The 20684-nt window shown below is 39.9% G+C and overlaps 1 protein-coding gene across 3 annotated transcripts in view; it reads right to left on the bottom strand.

Annotated features, from left to right (window-relative positions):
* The window catches only part of LOC143423536 (putative G-protein coupled receptor No18), a 70359-nt gene that overhangs the window by 49442 nt on the left and 233 nt on the right, over positions 1-20684 (bottom strand). Inside the window, exon 1 of one of the 3 annotated variants that reach the window (XM_076894925.1) lies at positions 6206-6282. The exons of the other annotated variants lie outside the window; for them this stretch is intronic. The gene's annotated coding sequence lies outside the window, so the exon portion shown is untranslated. Of the gene's footprint in view, positions 1-6205; positions 6283-20684 lie in introns of those variants that run through there. 3 annotated transcript variants of the gene reach the window in all.

Genomic DNA, 20684 nt, shown 5'->3' with positions numbered 1-20684 from the left:
ATCATACAAGATAATATATACATAATATATAAATATACTTAGCTTTGAAAAATTGTATTTATTTAGTTTTTGTATTCGAATCCTATACAGTTCCTTCTAGTGTAATATTAGATTATTATTTACTAAAAGGGCTGTGGTGGACATTTTTCCAATGAGACCTTGGTAACGAACGAGTAAACCAAAGTGGAAGCATTATACAAAATTGTTTTCAAGCACGATACATTCCAAACGAAATGTTTCCAGATGCGCACAATATGGACGCTACAAAATTGTACTCGCGATTAAGTAAACATCGAACGCGCGCGTATAAACAGAGAGTACATAAACTTTAATTACCAGAGACAATATAAAATGTCAGATGGCTATTTTCCATTAGCTCAGCGAAATAAAAGAACAGATTGCATTTGTTCGAGTGGATGGTTGGCCAGCTGCCGATACAATCTTCATTCGTAGAATATCGAGAGCGCAGGGCGGTCAAAGGAAAAGGAACGGCCCACGGTGGAGGTTTCAAAGAGACCGGTATATTCGGCTATTTTCCTTTTCCTTCGTCCATTCGAGTAGTTGGGAAGAAATGGACGAGGCACGGAAAGTGGTCAGCGAGTGTTCCATTCGCGTGGACGTTTCGCGAGGCTACCTGGCAACCGTTTCGCAGACGATATCGATGGGTTATTTCCTGGGAGCCTTTTGTGCCATTTTCTACCGGAGGTAACGCGGTTAACGGATCCGTATCTTCAACGTGGTACAATAAATACCGGCGTAATGCATTTCTGATAGCGACCAGCGAAGCGTCCCAAAGCGTCCTCTGATCAAACACCTTCGCTCTGGAACGCTTTGAATCGGTCGAGGTGTAATTACTGTCATCAAATTTGACAGGATCTGACGAACAATGCCAGCGATAATTAGAAAATTGTAGCAATTCCGCTTTTTATTACGTTTTATACGGATAATGCCACGTGTGACATATATATTTTGAAAAGAATTAATATTAATTCGTGGTGATAAAATTGACTTGGCAGATTTAAGCGAAGAACAGAAATACACAGTGGAATAAATTTACAAGAGAATAGCTAATTACACGGTGACTTGCAATTAGCATCATTCACTTCATGTCGTTCTCTGACATTCCTAACATCTTGTAATATATACAACACACGTTCATAAACTACAAAGTTCCATTGCGCGTCGTCTTAATTGATCAGGACAACTGCTGATTGCTCAGCCTTCGAATTTCACCCTCGCGTCCACGAATCTTGAATTCATACGACGTATACTACGAACGGAGTATAATATATCGCGGTAGTAAATATCCCACCCTTCCCCACTTGACATCGCCCATCGTGCCACGAAAGGGTGGCTGCCACTTCCACTTCAGGAATTTATGCTAATTTTTTTCGAAAATTTATTGCGGGTGACGTAATGAAATCGTACAGGTTGGCACAAGGGTGGTGTGTTCGAAGATGAATAATCTCGAAATAAAAAAAAAAGGGAAGGCAAAATAATTCTTTTCCACTGAAAGCTTGTAATCGAAAGAACGACGTTAAACGCAAGCATTGTATATCTTCGGAATTGTTTAACGAGTCTTTTGTACCATTTGCAGGGATGATTAAACGCTTGCCAATTCTTCCAGTTGAATTACGATCAATTACCTCCGACAACCACCCGCGAGCGGAAGTTTCAACGCGACGCGAGCGCAGTTTTTCCGATCTGGCCGCAAAATATTTACCCACCCCAAAACAGTGACGACTTCGGTTCCATATGGCCTGAGTGAGACATTACCGACAAAACCGGTGCATAGAAAATATATACGGTTTCTGCGGGAGCATTAGACCTGGTAAATTACCCGCAACGAGCAATAACTTCCGGCGACCACGCGTAACAGCCATAAAAACGACCGGGGGTGGAACGGTGGTTTCCGCCGCGAATGAGATTTGTGAAATAACACGCAGAGACCTTCGCTGTCGATCGTTCCCCTCTACGTGATCTAAAATATTGCTTTAACGAATTTTAAGTAATTGTTTTCAGTGATCATTAATAAAAGAACGTGCACGAGTTAAGAATTGTCATAGAATCGATGAACGATAGAAAGAGCAGATATTATGAAGAAGAATTTCGCGTCACATTAGTTGAAAATACTTTTGTAATTATAGTATTAGTGGAATTTAGCTTTTTAACCGTATTTAACAATTAAAAAACAATTTTTTTTCTATATTTGCACTTGAAGGGATATTATTATTTATTGTAACAAATTTTTTGTAATTACTCTACTCAAGAAAGAGTTAAATCTGTGAAAGTAATTTCTGCTGACAAAGGAAATACGAACACATGATTTAAGCGAATTTTACTACAGAACTTTTGGACCCTTTCATTTTAATGTAAATTTACTTCATTTTAAAGTCGTTAAAATTGAAATATTGACGGAAAAGTAATTACTGGCTATGATGCACTCGATAATCGTGCAGTGTAAATTGTGGAAAGGAACAGTAGCTCGCGTAAATTATCATTGCAATATTGTCCACGCTTGCGGGTATCGAAAATTACTATTCGCTACATTAAGTAGTATTAATAGCCCCTCATTTATCTCCACATTAACACGACCATCCCTGATAAATTAGACACGCACAAGTAACCAAATATATATGAACATTACAAAAAGTAAACTGTCTGAACATTTGAGAATTTGACGGGTAGTTGCTATTTTTTCGATTCGAACTATTCTTGCTGGAAAATTTCCTCGTAAAAAATATCCTAGTTTTCCTCGAAACTGCGCTCCGCTCGTTCCTCGTTTAGCATACCCTACAGGAGAATCTCATTCTTGTTTCTTGTTGCATCCCGCTTCCTGTCCCCTAGCAGTCACTCTAGTTTTTTACCTCATTTTTATTGCTAATTACAAACGAGCTGTTTCAGGATTTGGGTCATCCACTTAGCTTCTGCTTGTTAGGACAGAGACGAAGATGCACCATCAGATTCTCGCGGAATTCATCCATTTCCTTCCGCCCCCTCACATTCGTGCATTCCGTTGCGCTGTTTCTAATTACAATTATTCGATCAAAAATACAACTTATAGATTTTTTCAAAATTCTTTGAACGATTCTCCGAACGATTCGTTATTCATTTATTTTTAATTGATATAATATTCGATTGTGCGTTATTTTCAAAGCCATAAGACTTTTTAACGTGCTTCTCCAAATAGAAAAATAATAAATGGAAACTCAAAATCCAAAATTTCAAGCCCAAAAGATATACTTTACTCAGAGGAATATCTTTAATCGTGAAATCAGCGTGATCCAATTTCGACGCGTCGGTTCCATTGTTTTATTTCCAATCACACACGCCTCTCCATTCTTCTCGTTTGATCAAAATTATTCTGGATTCTTAGAAACAGTATATAATCCGTCGATGAAAGGATTTTCAGAGGGAGACTCACAATATACGAGCTCACGAAGAACAGACCGGTGGTATCGTAAGGGTTGAATTAGTCGCGTTTCGAGTGTGGTTCAGAGGGCACAGTGGCGCAGATGTCCGTTCCAGAGACGCGGACGCACCTTCCCGTGCTATCTGGGATTCCGTGGGCGAGCAATTCAACTTTACGACCACCTGGTGCGAATTTCGAAGATACGCGATATAACTGGACTATATACTTTTCGATAAAACGCAGGGGAGTCAAACAACTCTCTGAGCCTTTGTGTAACCTGTTATAAAGAGTGCTGTTGGACACGAAACATTTATCTGTTTCATCTCTCTATGACTGTATTTTGTTTACTTATGATAGGAAGATCGTAATTTGCCATAGTTTTTTATTTTAGATTTTAGGTGAATAAAATTGAGAAATAATGTAGTATGAATGATCTTTAAAATAGTACGATGATACGTGGAGGATAAATTTAGAGGACTTAAACGTGAAGTATAATTTAAAAGTGACAGGATGAAACGAAATGTTGGTAAATGTAGAAGTCCTTTGACTCTGTCTGTATATATGGATGTTACATTTGTGCCAATGCGACTCTTTGGTTAGTTTCCGCTGAAAATAATTCGTGCTGGATGTAATCTTGCATCTCGCAGAGAGAATCCTTTTTTAATCCGGATAAATTTAAAAAGTTAGATTATGTTTGCAGAAAGTTAAATAAAAATAGAGCCTGCTTAATTCTGCTTGTACACGAAAATATTATAATTAAAGCACTGGGACTGCTTGATTAGTTTGCAGGAAATACGTTGTCCCCAATTAGTTTGCGCTTTGTAAGAGAGAAGTCTTTTCGTTTTTTAATCTAAATAAATCTGTTGTTTATACATCGCAGTGTGACGTTTTTTAATTTCGAAATAATAACGAGGCAGAGGCTCGTTTAAACGAATAGAACGAATTTGTTTGCGACTCCGCTCCGGAATTTACTTTATTACTCGGTTACCGTGTGCCAGCAGCTAAATCATAAATGTAGATAAACCTAATGGCTGAGCGCGTGTCTCGTAAAATATATTTTTAATGATGCACGAGGATATTAACAGCGGTTTCATGGTCACCAGTTTTCCATAATAATTTCCTTCACTTTTTACCAACTAATCTTTTTGATCATATTAAAAAACTCTTTGACATCGTACCAACATAATTATACTCCCGTTTCTTTCGGCAAAGTCTCGCAATTTTTTATAAAAACTAACTTTCAACATGAAATTGAGATAGGAAACTGTGATTACAATAACAACTCTTCCATATTCATGAAAAATATTTAAGACGTTCCATTCGCAAAAGAGGGAACTTAATTGAGTCTCGAAGAAATTATTATTAGCATTTTCTTACGTCTCATGCTTCCATTAGTCACAAACAGCGTTAATATAATATTCACAACTTCCGAACTACGGTGCGTTGTACGTCGAAAGTTCGTTTATATTTAGAAAAGCTTCAAAATGTAGGCCACGACCTATCTAGTCTCTCTGTTTGGATATAATCGAAAGAACACGAAGTGCAAACGCGGTTCTCCCATTTTTTGCGCGATCTCGAATCGAATCTGCTATTGCCCCCTTCTCTTTTTCGGCGAGAAAAGAATATTTTTCGTACAGCTTTAAAACGTTTTATTCGGTATTCGCGGAGATACCGTGCTCCTTCGACGCGAACAGATATTTCCAATCAAAACCAGCACTTTTGGAGCAGATATAATTCTACCGTGGAAGTCGGATCGATTTTCTGTGTACGTTGCATTCACTTACCACTGGCGGAACAGACGTACGGCCAGTCGTAAACCCGATGTAAAACGTTAGTCAGTTCCAATATCCCAGTGCTACTTGAGACGAGGGAAACTTATTGCCATATGGGACACCAGTTTTAGGGTCAAGATCCCAAAAATATATCTCGATGCGGTGAGATTGATTATTTTCACAATCTCGAATAAAATTTATTTCATCTTCTGGCAGATAGCATGTTTGAATACTTGAGAGCGTATGTGTTTGTTTGATAATTGAATTTATGAGCCGCATTACATATCTTTTAGTTCAGTGATACCCAACATTTTTCTCTAGCACGGAATATCTACACGAGTTAATATGAAACGCGTAAGCTCGTCATCGGTTATTTTATTAGAAACGAGCAAGATTAATTTTTACTTTTACGTTGCAATATATGAAATAACCCAACATCGTGTTTATAAAAATTGTACGACTTTAATTCCTTTTATATTCGAACGTTTGAACACAGCTGTACGATTTCCAACTAAATCTATGAAACGCTTATGAAGTACTTAAGGAACACCAGTTGGGAACCACTGTTTCAGTGGCTATTGAAAATCTTGTAGAGACTCAGGAAAGTTTGAAGCTTCAGAAAATCAAGAACCAGTAGCAGCTAATAATTCACTGGCACGTAAAGTGAATACTTTAGTCATTACCGCTTGTTTCACGGATGTTCGTTTACTAATTTACATTACAAAATAACGCTATAATTATTCCACTGAAAAATAGCATTTATAATTAAACAAGAATCAATAGCAAGTATACAAGGATGAATAAAAAAAGTTCATAGTCCAGAGCTCTCCCACAGCTTGTCTGACCATGATCTCGCGCGGTTTAATCTACTTACACGGTCGTCGCGAAGCAACGAGACCGTTCAGCGATCCTTCATGCCTGGCCCGCGAACTTTTCAATTCACCCTCGTATAAATATTCACGAGCGATGGTGCGCCTAAATAAGTGCGGCGATAAATAACACTCGTGAAACAGAACGTTACCTTTCATCGCGAAAACCTCCACGCTGCCGTGCTCTTCCACGAGCTCGCAAAATTCTCAGCACACCGTTCGACTTTCATCTCCTTCCCTGGCACGTTCGCGTGCGTCGTTCGTCTCCATCGTTTCTTTTTTTTTTTTCACTGTACCGAATCGAAACGGCAGCTGTGAGAAAATCGCGCGCGTACGAGCATATTATTCGCGATTCGAACGCGAATTTAAGAGCGATCGTATTGCTGGCCGGTTAAACAGAGGCGAAAGAAGCTGGTCTCGTATCCTGACCGTAGTTACGAAGCGACTAGACGCGAAGGCTGCGCGAGAGCACGTAACGGACATTATCGCTTTGCCAAATCCTCGCTAGTCACGTATCCTCTACGAGGCGACAGATAATGCAGCGGACTAAGAATCCTAGCGGGAGTCCCGGTTTCAATGACGCCTCCAATCCGCGTTGGTAACGCTGCGCGGTGCTGCGAGCCGACGATCTACGATTCCGCGACTGAACGTTCATCTGCCACGCGATTTTTTCCCCAGACTGAAGTCGAGCTTTGTGGAAACAGATGCGCCGCTGCGTCGAGCGAATCCGTTGTTTATTTTTAGGAAGTCTGAATGTGAAATTGGCGAACGAATAGCTTCCTGTGATTACGCAAGCGTTGCATAGATCGAAGTTGAGACTGTGAGTATGAGTGAGTATGTGTGTGCGAAAGAGTACGTTCGAATGGCTATTGAGAGTTTGGCGAAACAGACGTACTCATTTTTTTGCATTGGTACTGGAGGAAGCGAGATCTCGTTGTGAAAACAGTAAGAATTTGTTTATTCTTTACATTGGCATGGACTATGTTCAAATTAATATATTTGTTCTCAGAATTACCGACATTTGCTGCGCTCTAATTTTAAATTGATTTATTATAGAAATTTTGAGATTTATTTGAAGTTAGTACGAGTTATACGCGCACTGATTTGTCTTAAATCTTCTGTTAAGAGTAATTCATTATTAGTTTTTCCTTAAGCTGTGACATATATATGTTTGTTAATAGGAGTATCTGAACACGTAACACGTGCTATCACCCGCGAAATGGTCGAAAGTCACGTATTTTCTGGAAAGAATAGATAATACGGTAGATAAACAGAGAATTACCGAGAATTTAATTCTGATAACTTTTACAGCGGTACTAAAATGCATTAGCAATGAGATTTTTAACGTATGATTCTACCACATCTAAAAATACCAGAGAAGCTAAATAAATTTATCTACGTTTCCCAGATTACATTTTTTAATTTCATATCTATTTCTTTCGAAAATAATTGCAGTCCTTCGGTGGAATATTTCACCCTTAACGCTATCCAGTTGCATCGTGGCATAATAATGCAGATTAAAGGTTAAACCAATCCCAGTTTCTGAATGAAGTAACTGGTATTGGTACCAGGGGTGTAATTCCCTAACATGTTTAATTCGGGGCATTATACATGTCCGAGAAAATTTATCAGCGAAACAAACTTATCCTCCAGATGAGAACTCCGATGTACATGTAGATTAAATTTGAAATTAAATGGAATTTCGAAACAACAATTTCGAACGTAACTACGGGAAATGCTAATCGCGGACAGAGCGGAGAAGACGATCGTTACATTCTTCGATTTTCTAAATACGAAACGTTTTATGCGATTCGCGCAAACGATCTCGAGAATTATCGTCGAGAAAGCAGCGCGGATGATACATCTTTTGAATTGACCTGTAAATACCTGACCTTCTCGGAAAGTTGCTTTCAATGTGCTAAGGCAGCTTTTCAAGACATCAAACTGACTCTTAACTTAGCACTCTCCCCCGCGTCTTACCAGTTCCAGCTAGATCGAAGCGTTCTTATGAATGTAGGATCCTTGGCATTCTACGGAACAATAGAAAAATGCTGATTGGAAGCTATAATTTGAGCATTCTGTATGCTTGTTACATTATTGAAACAGACGAAGCAATATTTAAATTGCATTCAGCTAATGATCTACAATGTTTAATCAAATTTCAATACAGGAGTTAACATATAAAGTAACATAAAAGATGCTGTATGAAACTTGATTATCTTCTTAGAAACAGAGATTCAAGTAAAAGTAAGATACGTATGTTTTAACATAAGTTCGCATTATTTAATTCTCTTCTTGATAACGCTACGTAAATTTGATAGCAGTTGATACGTTATTCGAAAGCCAGCTAGACTTAGTATCCCGATTAAAAGCAGCAAGTAGTATAGGTAAGCAACTGTACTGACATTAGTGCTCGTTTCGAGTTTAAGCAGCATTAAATAACAAGCAGTATTAAGTAACACGGTTTGAAGTTCTTTTAATTAGCGTGCAGTTTTCAATGAATTACTCTGCATCGTTCGTATAACACAGCCCCGTATAAGTAGTATAGGTAAGTGGCTGCGCAGACGTTAATACCCACTTCGACTTTACGCGGTATTAGCTAGAACATATGAAGATTAAAATACCTTGAATTAGCACGAAGCTCTCGAGAATTAATTAAATCACAACGTTGCATAAATGTTATACATTCACGTACAAATTTATACATAAAACAGTGTAATGAATACAAAATGTATAAGCTTGCTTAACCCATTGCAGCAAACAACGGCTATAACCGTCCAGTTTTTGGCCATACGCAGTGGAATTACGATTATGGTCACTTTCATTAAACTCTCAACTGTTGTAATCCTCTTTTGTTTATAGCAACAATTTTCTGGCCAACTCGTAAAGCAAATGCCGACTATAGCCTTCGCGATGGCCATAGCCATCGTTTGTTTTGATTGAAAAAAAGAAAAGTATGCAATGAGTTGATCCAATGAATTTGACAAACAAGCAGATGAAAATTTACAAAGAATGAGGACAAGATTTTGGTTTCGTAAGATCTCTGGTACAACGTGAGAGTATTTGCAAAACGTGAATAGGATTTTGTTGCGAATACGAAATGCGATTCGAGTCAAATTTCTTCTGATCCGCGATAATGTTATTGAAGTTACAGTATTTATGTATTATATGTAAAATGACTGATCTTTGTCAAGTAGTACAAATATACGTAGATACATGCATAGTGAACGATTCTGGTGGAAGTATCCAACAGCGTTATCTAAGCACACTGGTGTAGCTTTCGTATCGTGGTATGTTTCCAGAACGGAGCTTCTTATTTCAAACGTATACGATATCCTCTGTAGAACTGCATCCAGTGTACTACACTTCTAACATAAAATCGTTTGAAATATTATGCGTGCTGTTCCCATCTGTACGTGGAATTTTCAAAACTGAACGAGCGAGCAAAACGTAACGGAAAAATATAGAACGAAACGTGCTTATCGTTAGCTCCATCGATGTTCAACGTCATCCGAAACTTTCAGAACATTAAATGTAACTGGGAAAAAAGGAATGCCGCGAAATGAAAGGGCTAAAGCGGAAGTGGTCTTAGAGAATCGGGATATCGGAAAACCAGAAATATACATTATTGAAAAATGGTAATACGTGGGAATTGGAATGCTAGAAAATGAAAATGCTGGTGAACGCTGGCGCGATGAAAGGTATGAAAGTTTAAAAACATTGGGGACCAAGAAAATTGGAACCCCATGGAAAGATGGAGCATAGAATTGTTGAAATAATGAAAACTCGTAGACTACTGTTGCGCAAATATTCAATTAATATATCGGACCATAATTTGTTACTCTTCATACTTAAAGAAGTTACTACGAACCAACGATTTTTAGACGCAAGAGTATGGTTGCTGTTACTAAATTAATCATCAGTGAATAGTCGTACATTTAATAAAGTATGCAGCTGTTAAAGTAGTATTATCCTTTTCAAATCAGACACGAAAGAAGCAAGGTTTTACGAGGGATTTACACTGCTAAGGAAACCTCCGCGAACCACGTTCTGGCAATGCCGAAAAACCGTGCCGGTAGTATCCTCGTAAGCGATAAAAAGTAGAGTAGGATTTGCGCGTCAATCAAACAGGCTTCCGCCGCTATCGTGGCCAGCAATCGCGTAGAATTGTGAGCGTTTCGATCTAGCCAGGAAATCCAAAAGACGCGTTAAAATTTCCGATATCCACGGAACCACATTCCGAACGATATTTTCCCTTTTTTTACACGCGAAGAATTTATTTACACTGCGTGCATTTTACCGATAAAAATCGTGCTTGAAAAAATTGGAACAAATTATTCTTTCCCGACGTTTCAAGTACAAACGAAGAATTTACTCAGCCTTTACAGAAAAAATGTTTATCGCTATATAAACACAAATTTGTGCAGTCATAATTGGCATCGCAATGAGACGTCAAATGGCAATTTCAAGCAATACAACGAAAGTGGTATTGCAATATCGTTACATAAAACGATACCTTTCAATAAAACTGCAATGATATTCGAGACTTCCTCCGCGATGTGCAATAACGTCGCATATTTGATTACGCAGCACACGTTTGAAAGGAACTTAGGGGATCGCGTCGGAAGTTGTGTCTTCGAAACTTCCATGCGGAAATAGCCGCGGCGAGGGATTGGAAGGATCGAGAATTGGTAGAAACGGTAAGAAGTATGCCAATAGAAATATTTCTGACGTTTCATCGTTATCATTCCGTCGATTCCCGGATGGCCTTTGATTTCTCCTTGACCTGAACGGTCGAGTCGGTCAACGTCGCAAAAATTTCTACCCTTCGAATCCGCTACGGTTTCCTGCAAGCGCGTCGAACGAGCTGCGCGTATTTCGCGCTGTGTACCAATCCTCAACTTGCCGACCTCACGTCTCAAATAAAGAAGTCTGATCAACTTTTCTCGCAGAGCGTAGCCTATAGTTCGAAGGCAATATCAATATCGCGATGTTTGATCGGCTTCTCCTGTTTCCTTAACGCAGTTTGTCCCGACGTCCTGAATATTTCCTCGCTATTTAACTTCGATTTGGCGAGGCTTCGCGACGCTCTCATGGCGGACCAATAGCGTACGATGGAATCGTGCGACGAATAAAAATTGTATGAATTTTAACGAATAATGAGATATTATTTTAATGAAATTATATGTATGAAAAGTGCAGGGAAAATGTACAATAATTATAAAATGAATCTGGCAATTTTCTCTGTACGCTTGATTCTTTCTGTATTTTTTGAGGCTGATGAAGATCCTCGTTGCTAAGGAGCAACGGAAATAACGTGTACGTTCGCTCGAAGCGATTAATTATGAGGAATTTCTGCAGTTCGCGAAATAAACGAGCCCAGTCGAGAGGGGATCCAACGGGGGCACGAGGGGCGCTTTAAACCGCGCTTTGTTCGACATCAGAAGACAAAGCTGAATCAAATTTCAAGCGTAACTGGTCGAAATCGTTTCCGAACGACGCGCTGTCTGTTCCTTTGTACAGGCACGATGGAATTTTATGCAGTGCGGACCGCAAACTTTTATCCAGCCGATCGACGCCTGTCCATTTACGGTGCAGTTCATTAGAAGAATGACAATTTCGAGCCAATCGAACATATTCTCGATCGTGTGGAACGTTCGTGCCAACGCGAGACGGACAAATGTTCTGTAAATAAGCTTCTCGCGATTACAATTTCTAGCGAAGGCGTTGCGTTCACTGCAGGATCAATCGGGTATAATTTCAATTGCTCGACCCCCTTATTTCCCTCGTGATATGAATTTCTCAGGATCGTCAGGGATGATATCAAAATAATATCATCACTTTCTCGGCAGAAATTATTCCTGGAACATCGCCAAATTAAACTTGGCGGACGTCCACGAGTCGCGGGGATCGTAATGTTCTAACCGAGACCAATCGCGAAAAATATTAATGTTTAGTCCGCGAGCCTGAAACAGTGCATAAAAATAAGAAAGGATGATGTAAAGTTTCTCGTGTTCCCCTTCGAATACTTAATTAAACACACTGCTTTAAAAAAATCGGAAAGGAATTCATCGTAAAACGAAATCGTATAACGTGGTGAATTGTTAAAAGCGATGGAATGCTTTTATAACAATCTCGCCGCAATGAATTCGAAATCTACACGTACGGTTCCGTGACATGTTTTCTGTTCATTCTTGGGAACGTATCAGCTTTAACGAGCACCATTATGCGTACGGGAAATGAGAACAGCACGGATTAAACGCGAAATACTAGTAAGAATCAAAACATGCTCGTAGGCGAGTATACCACCCTAAATAATCGACCTTTCGACGGGAACAAAAGTGGGTTCGGTGAATCAGTAGTGCAGTGATGGAACAATATACATCTTCTCCATTGCTTATTGTTGGAACAATGTCTCGTTAACCGCGACACGACAACGGGTTCGCAATACGTATTGTGTCGTACTTAGGTTTCCTTCGAGTCGTTAAACGTATTACCGTTCTACGTGTTTCAGCATTGTTTTCCTCGTAATCTCCCACACGTTGCAACCTGATTATTGCAAGACGGAAACGTGGTCGGGGCGATTCGAATCTCAGTCGCCAGCTCGATGCAACCGATAAGAGAATTCTGAAACCGTTCGCGTAACAATCGCGACAGAAATGAAACAAACAATTTACGAGCATGCGCACACGGATCGATGATATCAGAGAGTGATAAACTACCGCTGAACTGCATCCAACTTGTTCGAACCACCTTCGCAGCTTAATAACGCGCGAGGAAAGGCGCAAACGAATCTCTATGCCTTCGAACACGGTGTGAAGCTAAAGTAAAAGCACTTGTTCGGTTTAAAGCTAATCAGATTCTGCGAAGAAACTTGTCGAACGTAATTTAAAGTTTAGATGTAAGTCAGGGACGTAAAAGTGCAATCGCATTATCTACTGCTTCGACTTCCTATGAAAGTTCTCCAGACGTTTTTTAAATCATGAACGCGTCTTCGACAAAAATTTGTATCGATTCGTAGCTGTTCAGAGTATCGATAGGAAATTAAATGTAAATTCATCTTTCTTTATCTCACGTGCATTCGCTCGGAGATGATATCAGAAACACGTCGATATTTTCTTTGAAACTAAACTACACTCGACGAGCACCTGGTTCGCGAATGATATCGAAAAACTTCCGCGTACTAAGAACGTTATCTCAACTATCTTACGTGTTCGATTTATACCTTAAGGTTATTATTTCTTCGACTATACGTGGACGGTACTTCAAAGGAATAAAACCCTCTTAAACCAAGATCGAACGGGAACCGCGTTATCCTCCGTAATATTTCATCGACACGCGATTAATATATTTCCTTCTGCACAGCCATCGTTCGACTGCGCGTGACAACCGTTGTCGCCGGATTTCCTCCAATATTCACATTCGTAACGACGTCTCGCGCGTTCAAAACAGAACTATCAATCAACTGCGCGAAAGTGCATAACAGAAAGTTCGATCGATTCCATAAAAGTCGGATAGCCACGCGGCAGGGAAAACATCCGATAAACACTCGCGGATTGCAACTTGCTCGCCATAATGCGGGACACTTGACATTTCCTTGGAACTGGGACGAAATCAAAGTAAGAGACCGCGGCTCAGTCAAATAAAAGGACAGCCGGAAGTGGCCAAGTCACGGCGGGGCAATATTTCACGGGCTAGACAGCCAGCATTCGGCTCTGTCACGCCCGTTTAATTATTTCTTACCAGACTATTTCGCTGGATGGCTCGCACCGTGACAACCGGGGTGTTATTATATCCTCTATAAAACCCTCGTGTCTCTTTCTGAACTCTGTCGTTGGATCGAGGCGGATGAATCGCACTTTTGGATGACTCGCTAGGAAATATTGATACACCCTGTGCCATGACTTCTTATCTTCTTGGTTCGCTAATAATTGATTTGATTTATTTACTATTCAGTGAAACATGGTAGGATTCTGCAATTGGCCTTAAAAATAAATTTTTTATTATAACGTGTACCTTGAAAAATATTAAGCGCTTCTGGTACGATTTAATCGTGAAACATTGTACACGAAATAATCATAAAAAGAAAACATATTTCATTTTATAATTCGTACATATTGTTAATAGAAATTATATTTTTGATTTGGATAGAACTGTAATTCATTGTGGGATATCTGGCTGGTTAACAAAATTTGGCTACGAGTTGTAGCTAGTAGTTTTAAGATAAGCAATAGATGATAATGATCTGTGATAGATACACAAATAATATTGACAGATTCAATACACTAGAAATATTGAAATAAGTTAATCATTATGCACATTCAACGATAACTTTAGTCTCGTGACGAGTGTGCCTCGTCATTACGCGGTAAGGCACGAAAAACCAATGACAAAGTATGCTCATCATTTTAACGCAAAAGCTTGAACGAAAATACGGAATGTGGTTAAATGACAAATGAAAGTACAAACAAGGAAGGCAGAAGAGATTTAGTGGAACGAACAGTAAAATTTTTGCAAAGTTCGAGAAGCATCGATAAAAGCCGCATGACGGAGAGCGGATACTGCATTAAACGTAAAGTGTAATCAGGTATTACGAATTCCGTACTCGAAAGGAGTTCCCAAGATTGAGACACGTCCCTGAAGTGGGAAAGGATGTTAGCGGATTAGAAAAAGTGGGACAGACGAACCGCTACTTGAACCGGCTCACACGGGGAACGGAGAAAACGATGATAATTGCGTTAGATAGTTGGTGGTTGCTGGCGTGCCAAGCATTACTTTGACCAGCACCTCGCAAGCAGTAGTAAAATTGTTATCCCGGAGTTTCCACACGATTAGGCCACGATTAGAGAAATTACTTTCCCACGGTCCTCCCTTTTATTTGTTGCGAATTTTAGCAGCGCCAGGCTTAATCTTCTTCTGGACGCAACATAATTACCTACAATTATTCTCAATTAACGCTATTCACATAATTTGTTACGTAAATTCAGCCCTCGTGACGCTATCTTGTTCTAACCCTTTTGTGCTATTCGAACGAAACGTGTACAGAAATTGCTAAGGACGGTGCGAGCGAAGCGACTATCGTTTGTCACGATTTAAGTAGTACAATCTACGCTTGGGCAGACGAAGTATCTTTTTCGCGTAGCACTGACAAAATTTAGTCAATTCTGTACTCATTGGATGTTTCGCTAAGAAACTGTTCAATCAACGTTAACTGCAAGTCAAATCGAGGTGTATATCATGTGTACAGGTAGTAATCGATGGTACATAAAGACGGATGGTCCTCCTCGCAAACAGAACTAAATAGACTGCAACGTCCACTGTACGATCGTAACGATATACCGTTCATATATTACATTTACGTCCATGACGTCTTTTCATCTGATCGATATCATTAAAAAGTGTTTGTGGAGCAGCGGTACGATCCAATTTATACCATTCCAGTTCCCAATTCAAGCAGAAACTGGAGAGCCTGAATAAACAGTAGTCCACATTAAATTCGGACCGCTGAATTCATTATTTCACTGTCACTTTTCGCTAATTTCCGCTCGGTTTCCCGTCTCCTTTAGATGTAATCTTGAATAATTTGAAAGTATATTACCCGCAGACGGTGCGATCGCTGGGAAGACTGTGGAAGAGACAAAGGGAGATAAATCGATTCATCCCTCAATCCCAAGTACAAATGATAAAGCCGCGCCACGGTTTCCTTTGTATCCGTGGGCTTAAAGCAACTACCAACGCCTACCGGTTCGACTAGCTATAATTTGTTTAGTTGCCAATCGTGTCTGACAATACCGCCCGCGATCTCATTCGATGGGTTCAGTCGGTTCGACTTGCCAAGGTGTTTGCGACGCTCTCTTACAATCACTGCTGCGTATCATTCGACGAATTTAAACAGAATTTCATTCTCCCGTTCCAAAACTTAATTTTCAAGAACATCTGTTACATTCGTTCGCTCTTAAAGCCATCATTACATGACCAAATGGAATGGAATGAAATTTTCTCAAATTAATAGATTAAGAGAATAGATTTGTCAACTGTACAATTTTATTTGCGTTAATGCTTGTCAAGTTTACGTATATTTTAGAGTGGAACATTTGATTCCATTCGATTTGGTCAAGTAGCGATGGATTTAAGGGCGAACGAATGTAATGAATTGAACTGAGTAAAATTTGACTCTGTCGCCCTAATTCTCCGATCCCGGTTTTCTGGCAACACGATTTATCGCTGGAGTAGAAAGACGCGATTCTTTAATCGTCGACGAAACAGCCACTCGAGAGGGAGCTTTGCCGGCAAGGTCTCAGCCGGACCTACAGGAATAAAGGTGGCTCGGAGGTGAGTAACGACGATGGGATTAAATTGCGAGGAAACAAAGCGAAACGGTGGAATACGCCGTTAAAGGTGGAGTTCGGACGAGTTGGTGCATTCACGGGGTTTACTGAAAACGGGCCGGTTGAATTTTGCACGATTCGGCGAATGGTAATAAATTCTCGCTGATTCTTCCGCTGTCACGGACGAATATCATGCCCAGCCACATTTTGATCCCATTCGTCGCAATTTGTCGATTCCATTCTAACCGAGATGTTTATTACGCCCACCTTGGCGAAGTGACGCGCACTCGTTGAAATTGATTAAGGAATTATCAAGTGTTTCACCAAAGTAACGAAATTTGACGAAGTGAAGAAAATTTCGAGCAAATTGAAACACAGTATCGTTTACATACTTAGCATTCGCGATGTTCAATAATATCATTTATTGAAAGATGGATGTACTTAAACGTGTTTCATGTAATATACGAGAAGTAAAAATTGATTGTGGCACTTGCAGCAATTAAAATATGTTTTCTTAAAAGATTTCAATGAAGATGGAAACTGCACACCTGTACAGAATCGTTCTCACATGTAGGATTGATAGAATATTATCGGAATTCAGTCACGTACTATTCGTCCTAGCATTTAAATGAGATTAACGGTTTACACGTCCCTCGTGTTTTTTCTCTCGTAAGAATTCAGTGTTACAACACTCTAATTAACGCTATAATTAAATGATGCATTCCGACGAAACATTAATTTAATAATGTTACGTAAAATTCGTAAACTATTATTTGTACAAATATTAATTCCTGTCAAGTAGCGTCTATATCCTTTTTACATTTCTCAACGAATGGACGAAGCCATTTGACCAAATTAATATCGAAATAGCAGTGCATTTTCCGACTGGAATTCCAGGTCAATAATCAACAAAAATTACGAACACACTCGTAGCATCCGAGAGTATTATTCCACGTTCGATACTCTGGTTCTGTATCATTGGAGCGCGTAATTAAAGATTCTCGTATGCGAGATCGATGCAAGATTTTGCTCGAATAATCGCGCAACGATACCGCATTAACGCGCTAAATTGCTCTTCATGCGTTCTACCTAATCGACATTGGAACTTATCGGACCGTTTCATGAAACATTCAAGCATTGCTTTCGAAATTTACAATCATGAACGCAATCGTACAGGATATCGATCACAAGGACCTTCTAACGTTATCGATACTCAGCATTGCAATTACTCGAGGGTTTATCAACTGTTCGATACGGACTCATTGTCATTCGTAACGTACATCTAACAATCCCCAATGAAACATTTATTTCCTGAACTAAATTTTCCGTAACTTACAACAGAGATAGATAGAAAAGTTAAATGACAGCTTGATCGATATAAATTATCTCGATTTATAATAAGTCTACGTCGAAACTTTCCAATCTAGTACCAATGCTGTATCAAAACCGTTCGTCGCGAGAACATACTTTCATATCAGCCCGCAATCTCCGCGAGTTCGCGATTGCGTTAAGTGAAATAAGATTGCGATTGGAAAAGTTCAGCAAACGAAGTTAAACGAGCAGCTAATTTGTCCCGATAAAGGACAGCGCTAAATCGCGTCCTAATAAAAAAACGCAGAGAGAAAAGCAGGAGCAGCGAGAAGCAGAGGGAAGCTACTCAGTCCCAATAATTGTTAGTTAAACAGCTTTTCCTGGGAGCAGATTCGAGGCGCAACTTCCGTGTCACGTCGCCCGCGGAGTTACGGTTGTTTCGCGGAAACTTCCAAGAAAATAGGGAGGAAGTTGTTCGCACGCGTGCACATCGGCCGCGTTGAATGTCTCAGCGAAACGTGATTATCACACGCTCTTTTTAAAACGCGGTTAATATCACTCGCGGAAAGTTCCGCGTCGCTGTTAACGCGACTTATAATCATTTCTGTCGACGAACCGCGAGATTTCTGCGCGTTACAGCAAAGGAAAATACAGACGAGAGCAAAGGAGGAGGGACGAAGAAAAAGATAGGAAAAGTATAACCGAGGATCCTTTAATCTTTCGTGAATCTCCTTCCTGGTCCCCAGCAATAAGTATTCATGGCGGATTTAACGAGGCAATTCGAAGTGTCGTTCTCTGGCGCCACGCCAGTGGCACTTGCGTGGAATCGCGTTGATAAAGGAAATCCAGCCGTTATCAAGACGTAGTAATGTCATCGAACGGCGAACACTTTCTCCTAGCGCGATCGCGCCATCGACGTTGAGGACCGTTTCCGGTGCACGGCGTTCGCCTCTGCTGGCGAACCGTTTTTCGACGAATAAGACGAGCGATCCTCGTCGTTACTAACGATACGCGGTAATAGGCGAAATCCTGCGACATCGCGAGTTTTTTCTCGTCTGGTATTGTACCTAGGAAACGTAATCCTTTGGGTCGCTGTTGAACCTCGATGCATTCGCGTTCCGATCGTGCGTTTCCGTTCGCGGGAAATTCCACGTTTTGAAGTCGAAAGGAACGATTTATCTGCGCGTTTATTTAAAAGGACTTTTAATTATCGATTCGTACGTCTTTGTTTGAGACCTGTTAACAATGCGCATATTATTTGATGGAATTAACTCGCCGTTCCAATGTTTCATCGATTCTATCGACATGTTTGAAATATTTCGGCGAGACCTCGCGGATTTGTGCAAATGAGCATCGAATACGAACTGCACGCGAGATATTAATGCTAATTATGCGCGATACGACTCATTTGTAATATAAATCTTATGCACGTTTCAAATATCGGAATACTTGGCATTGCTGAAACATGTATCGTAATAAAAATAATGTAAAGCAGGTATTCTGTACACAAATTATTGACCAGTTTTATAATATCTCTCTATGGTTGTTTTAACGCAATCACCATGAGATCGCGATTATTCTTTTCTTGTAAGAAATAATTTTTCTGGCTCGTCTTCGTCGTTCAAATTCATTTCGCAAGCGAAAAGTAATATTCTAGGATCGATATGATAAAGAAAATCTCGTTTATCACAGAGCGATACGCGCTTCCATTTGCCCATTTGTCGAGCAATAAAGTGGCTACCATTAATTTCATCGGGAACAGAATGATCCGTCGATAGCGTGACGTATCAAAGCCAAACACGAAGCTTGAAACAGACATCTGACTAAATACGGAAACAGCGAAGAATAGCCTGACGCGTCACGCAACTCCCACGTTATTTTCCAGACGTAAATCAGAAAGTTTCATCAATTAACTGTGTAAGTGATTTCGTTATGCCAGCTGCTGTTCCACGCTGGAGAACCGAAGCGAACATCTGCAGAACATCCAGGCGAAACGAACGCGCTCAAAATTATATCGCACCTGGAAGAGCAGAAATGAACGCTTTCTGAGCTACGATTTCGTTACTGGAATGCGTTCAAATGTCGTCGTTGCTTATTAAAATTTCTACGAGAATCGCGCGGACCGAATAGAAACCTTAAACAACAAAAAGCTATTAAAAAAGATCGAAATTATTAACCATTGTTCGAGCATAAATTTCTTATAAGATGTTTTCGCAAACGTGATATAATTGAACGAAACATAATTTTTACGTAAAATTAAATAAAACACCGAGTAACACTTCCTCGTACAAAATATTTTCAGGAGTACCCAGTTTATAAATATGTCATAATTTGGTTCGTGAATTTATCGGACGCTTCGCTACGTACAGATTTAATGCGATCTACAGTGATGCAACAAGTTTCAACATATTTATTTTATTAACTCGGGAATTATTCAAAACATCCATCGCGCGTTGTCTCGCACGTTTTACGTAATGAACTGAAGAGCTGTAAACGAACGATAGTGTATTCAGATCGTTCACCATTCATTATTTGAAGCATTCGTTTGTAGTATTTGTTAGAACTCTCTTAAAAACGATTCTACGTATCGTTTGCACGCCTGACAAACAAATACTTTTACGAATTTAATTTTCTCGAAGGCAGCATTTCGTTTCAAAAGAATTTACTTCTACGTTTTCTCATTTTTTCACTCTGTAAGATCGCGACACGATGTCAGAAGCTGCCTGTGCGACCAAATCCGACAGCACCGCGATGAGCGTCCTCTCACACTTCCTGATACATTCGTCAATGGCTCGCAAGGGGTTAAAACGTATCGATCGCGGATTTACTAGAGCTCGCTCGAGGTGACTGTTGTCGAGCTGTGTACCGCGGACTCCCGACAAAGGTGCCGACATAATACACCATCAGGGGCCGACTTTTTATCCCCAAAGTGGCAGCGGCCCTGTACAAACGGGCCGTGTGCCATGCAACGAAATCCGCGTTCTTGAACATT

The sequence above is a fragment of the Xylocopa sonorina genome, chromosome 5 (genome assembly GCF_050948175.1).
Source record: "Xylocopa sonorina isolate GNS202 chromosome 5, iyXylSono1_principal, whole genome shotgun sequence".
Lineage (NCBI taxonomy): Eukaryota > Metazoa > Arthropoda > Insecta > Hymenoptera > Apidae > Xylocopa > Xylocopa sonorina.
Note: the sequence above shows the minus strand (reverse complement) of the source record. Positions and strands in the feature narration are given on the sequence as shown.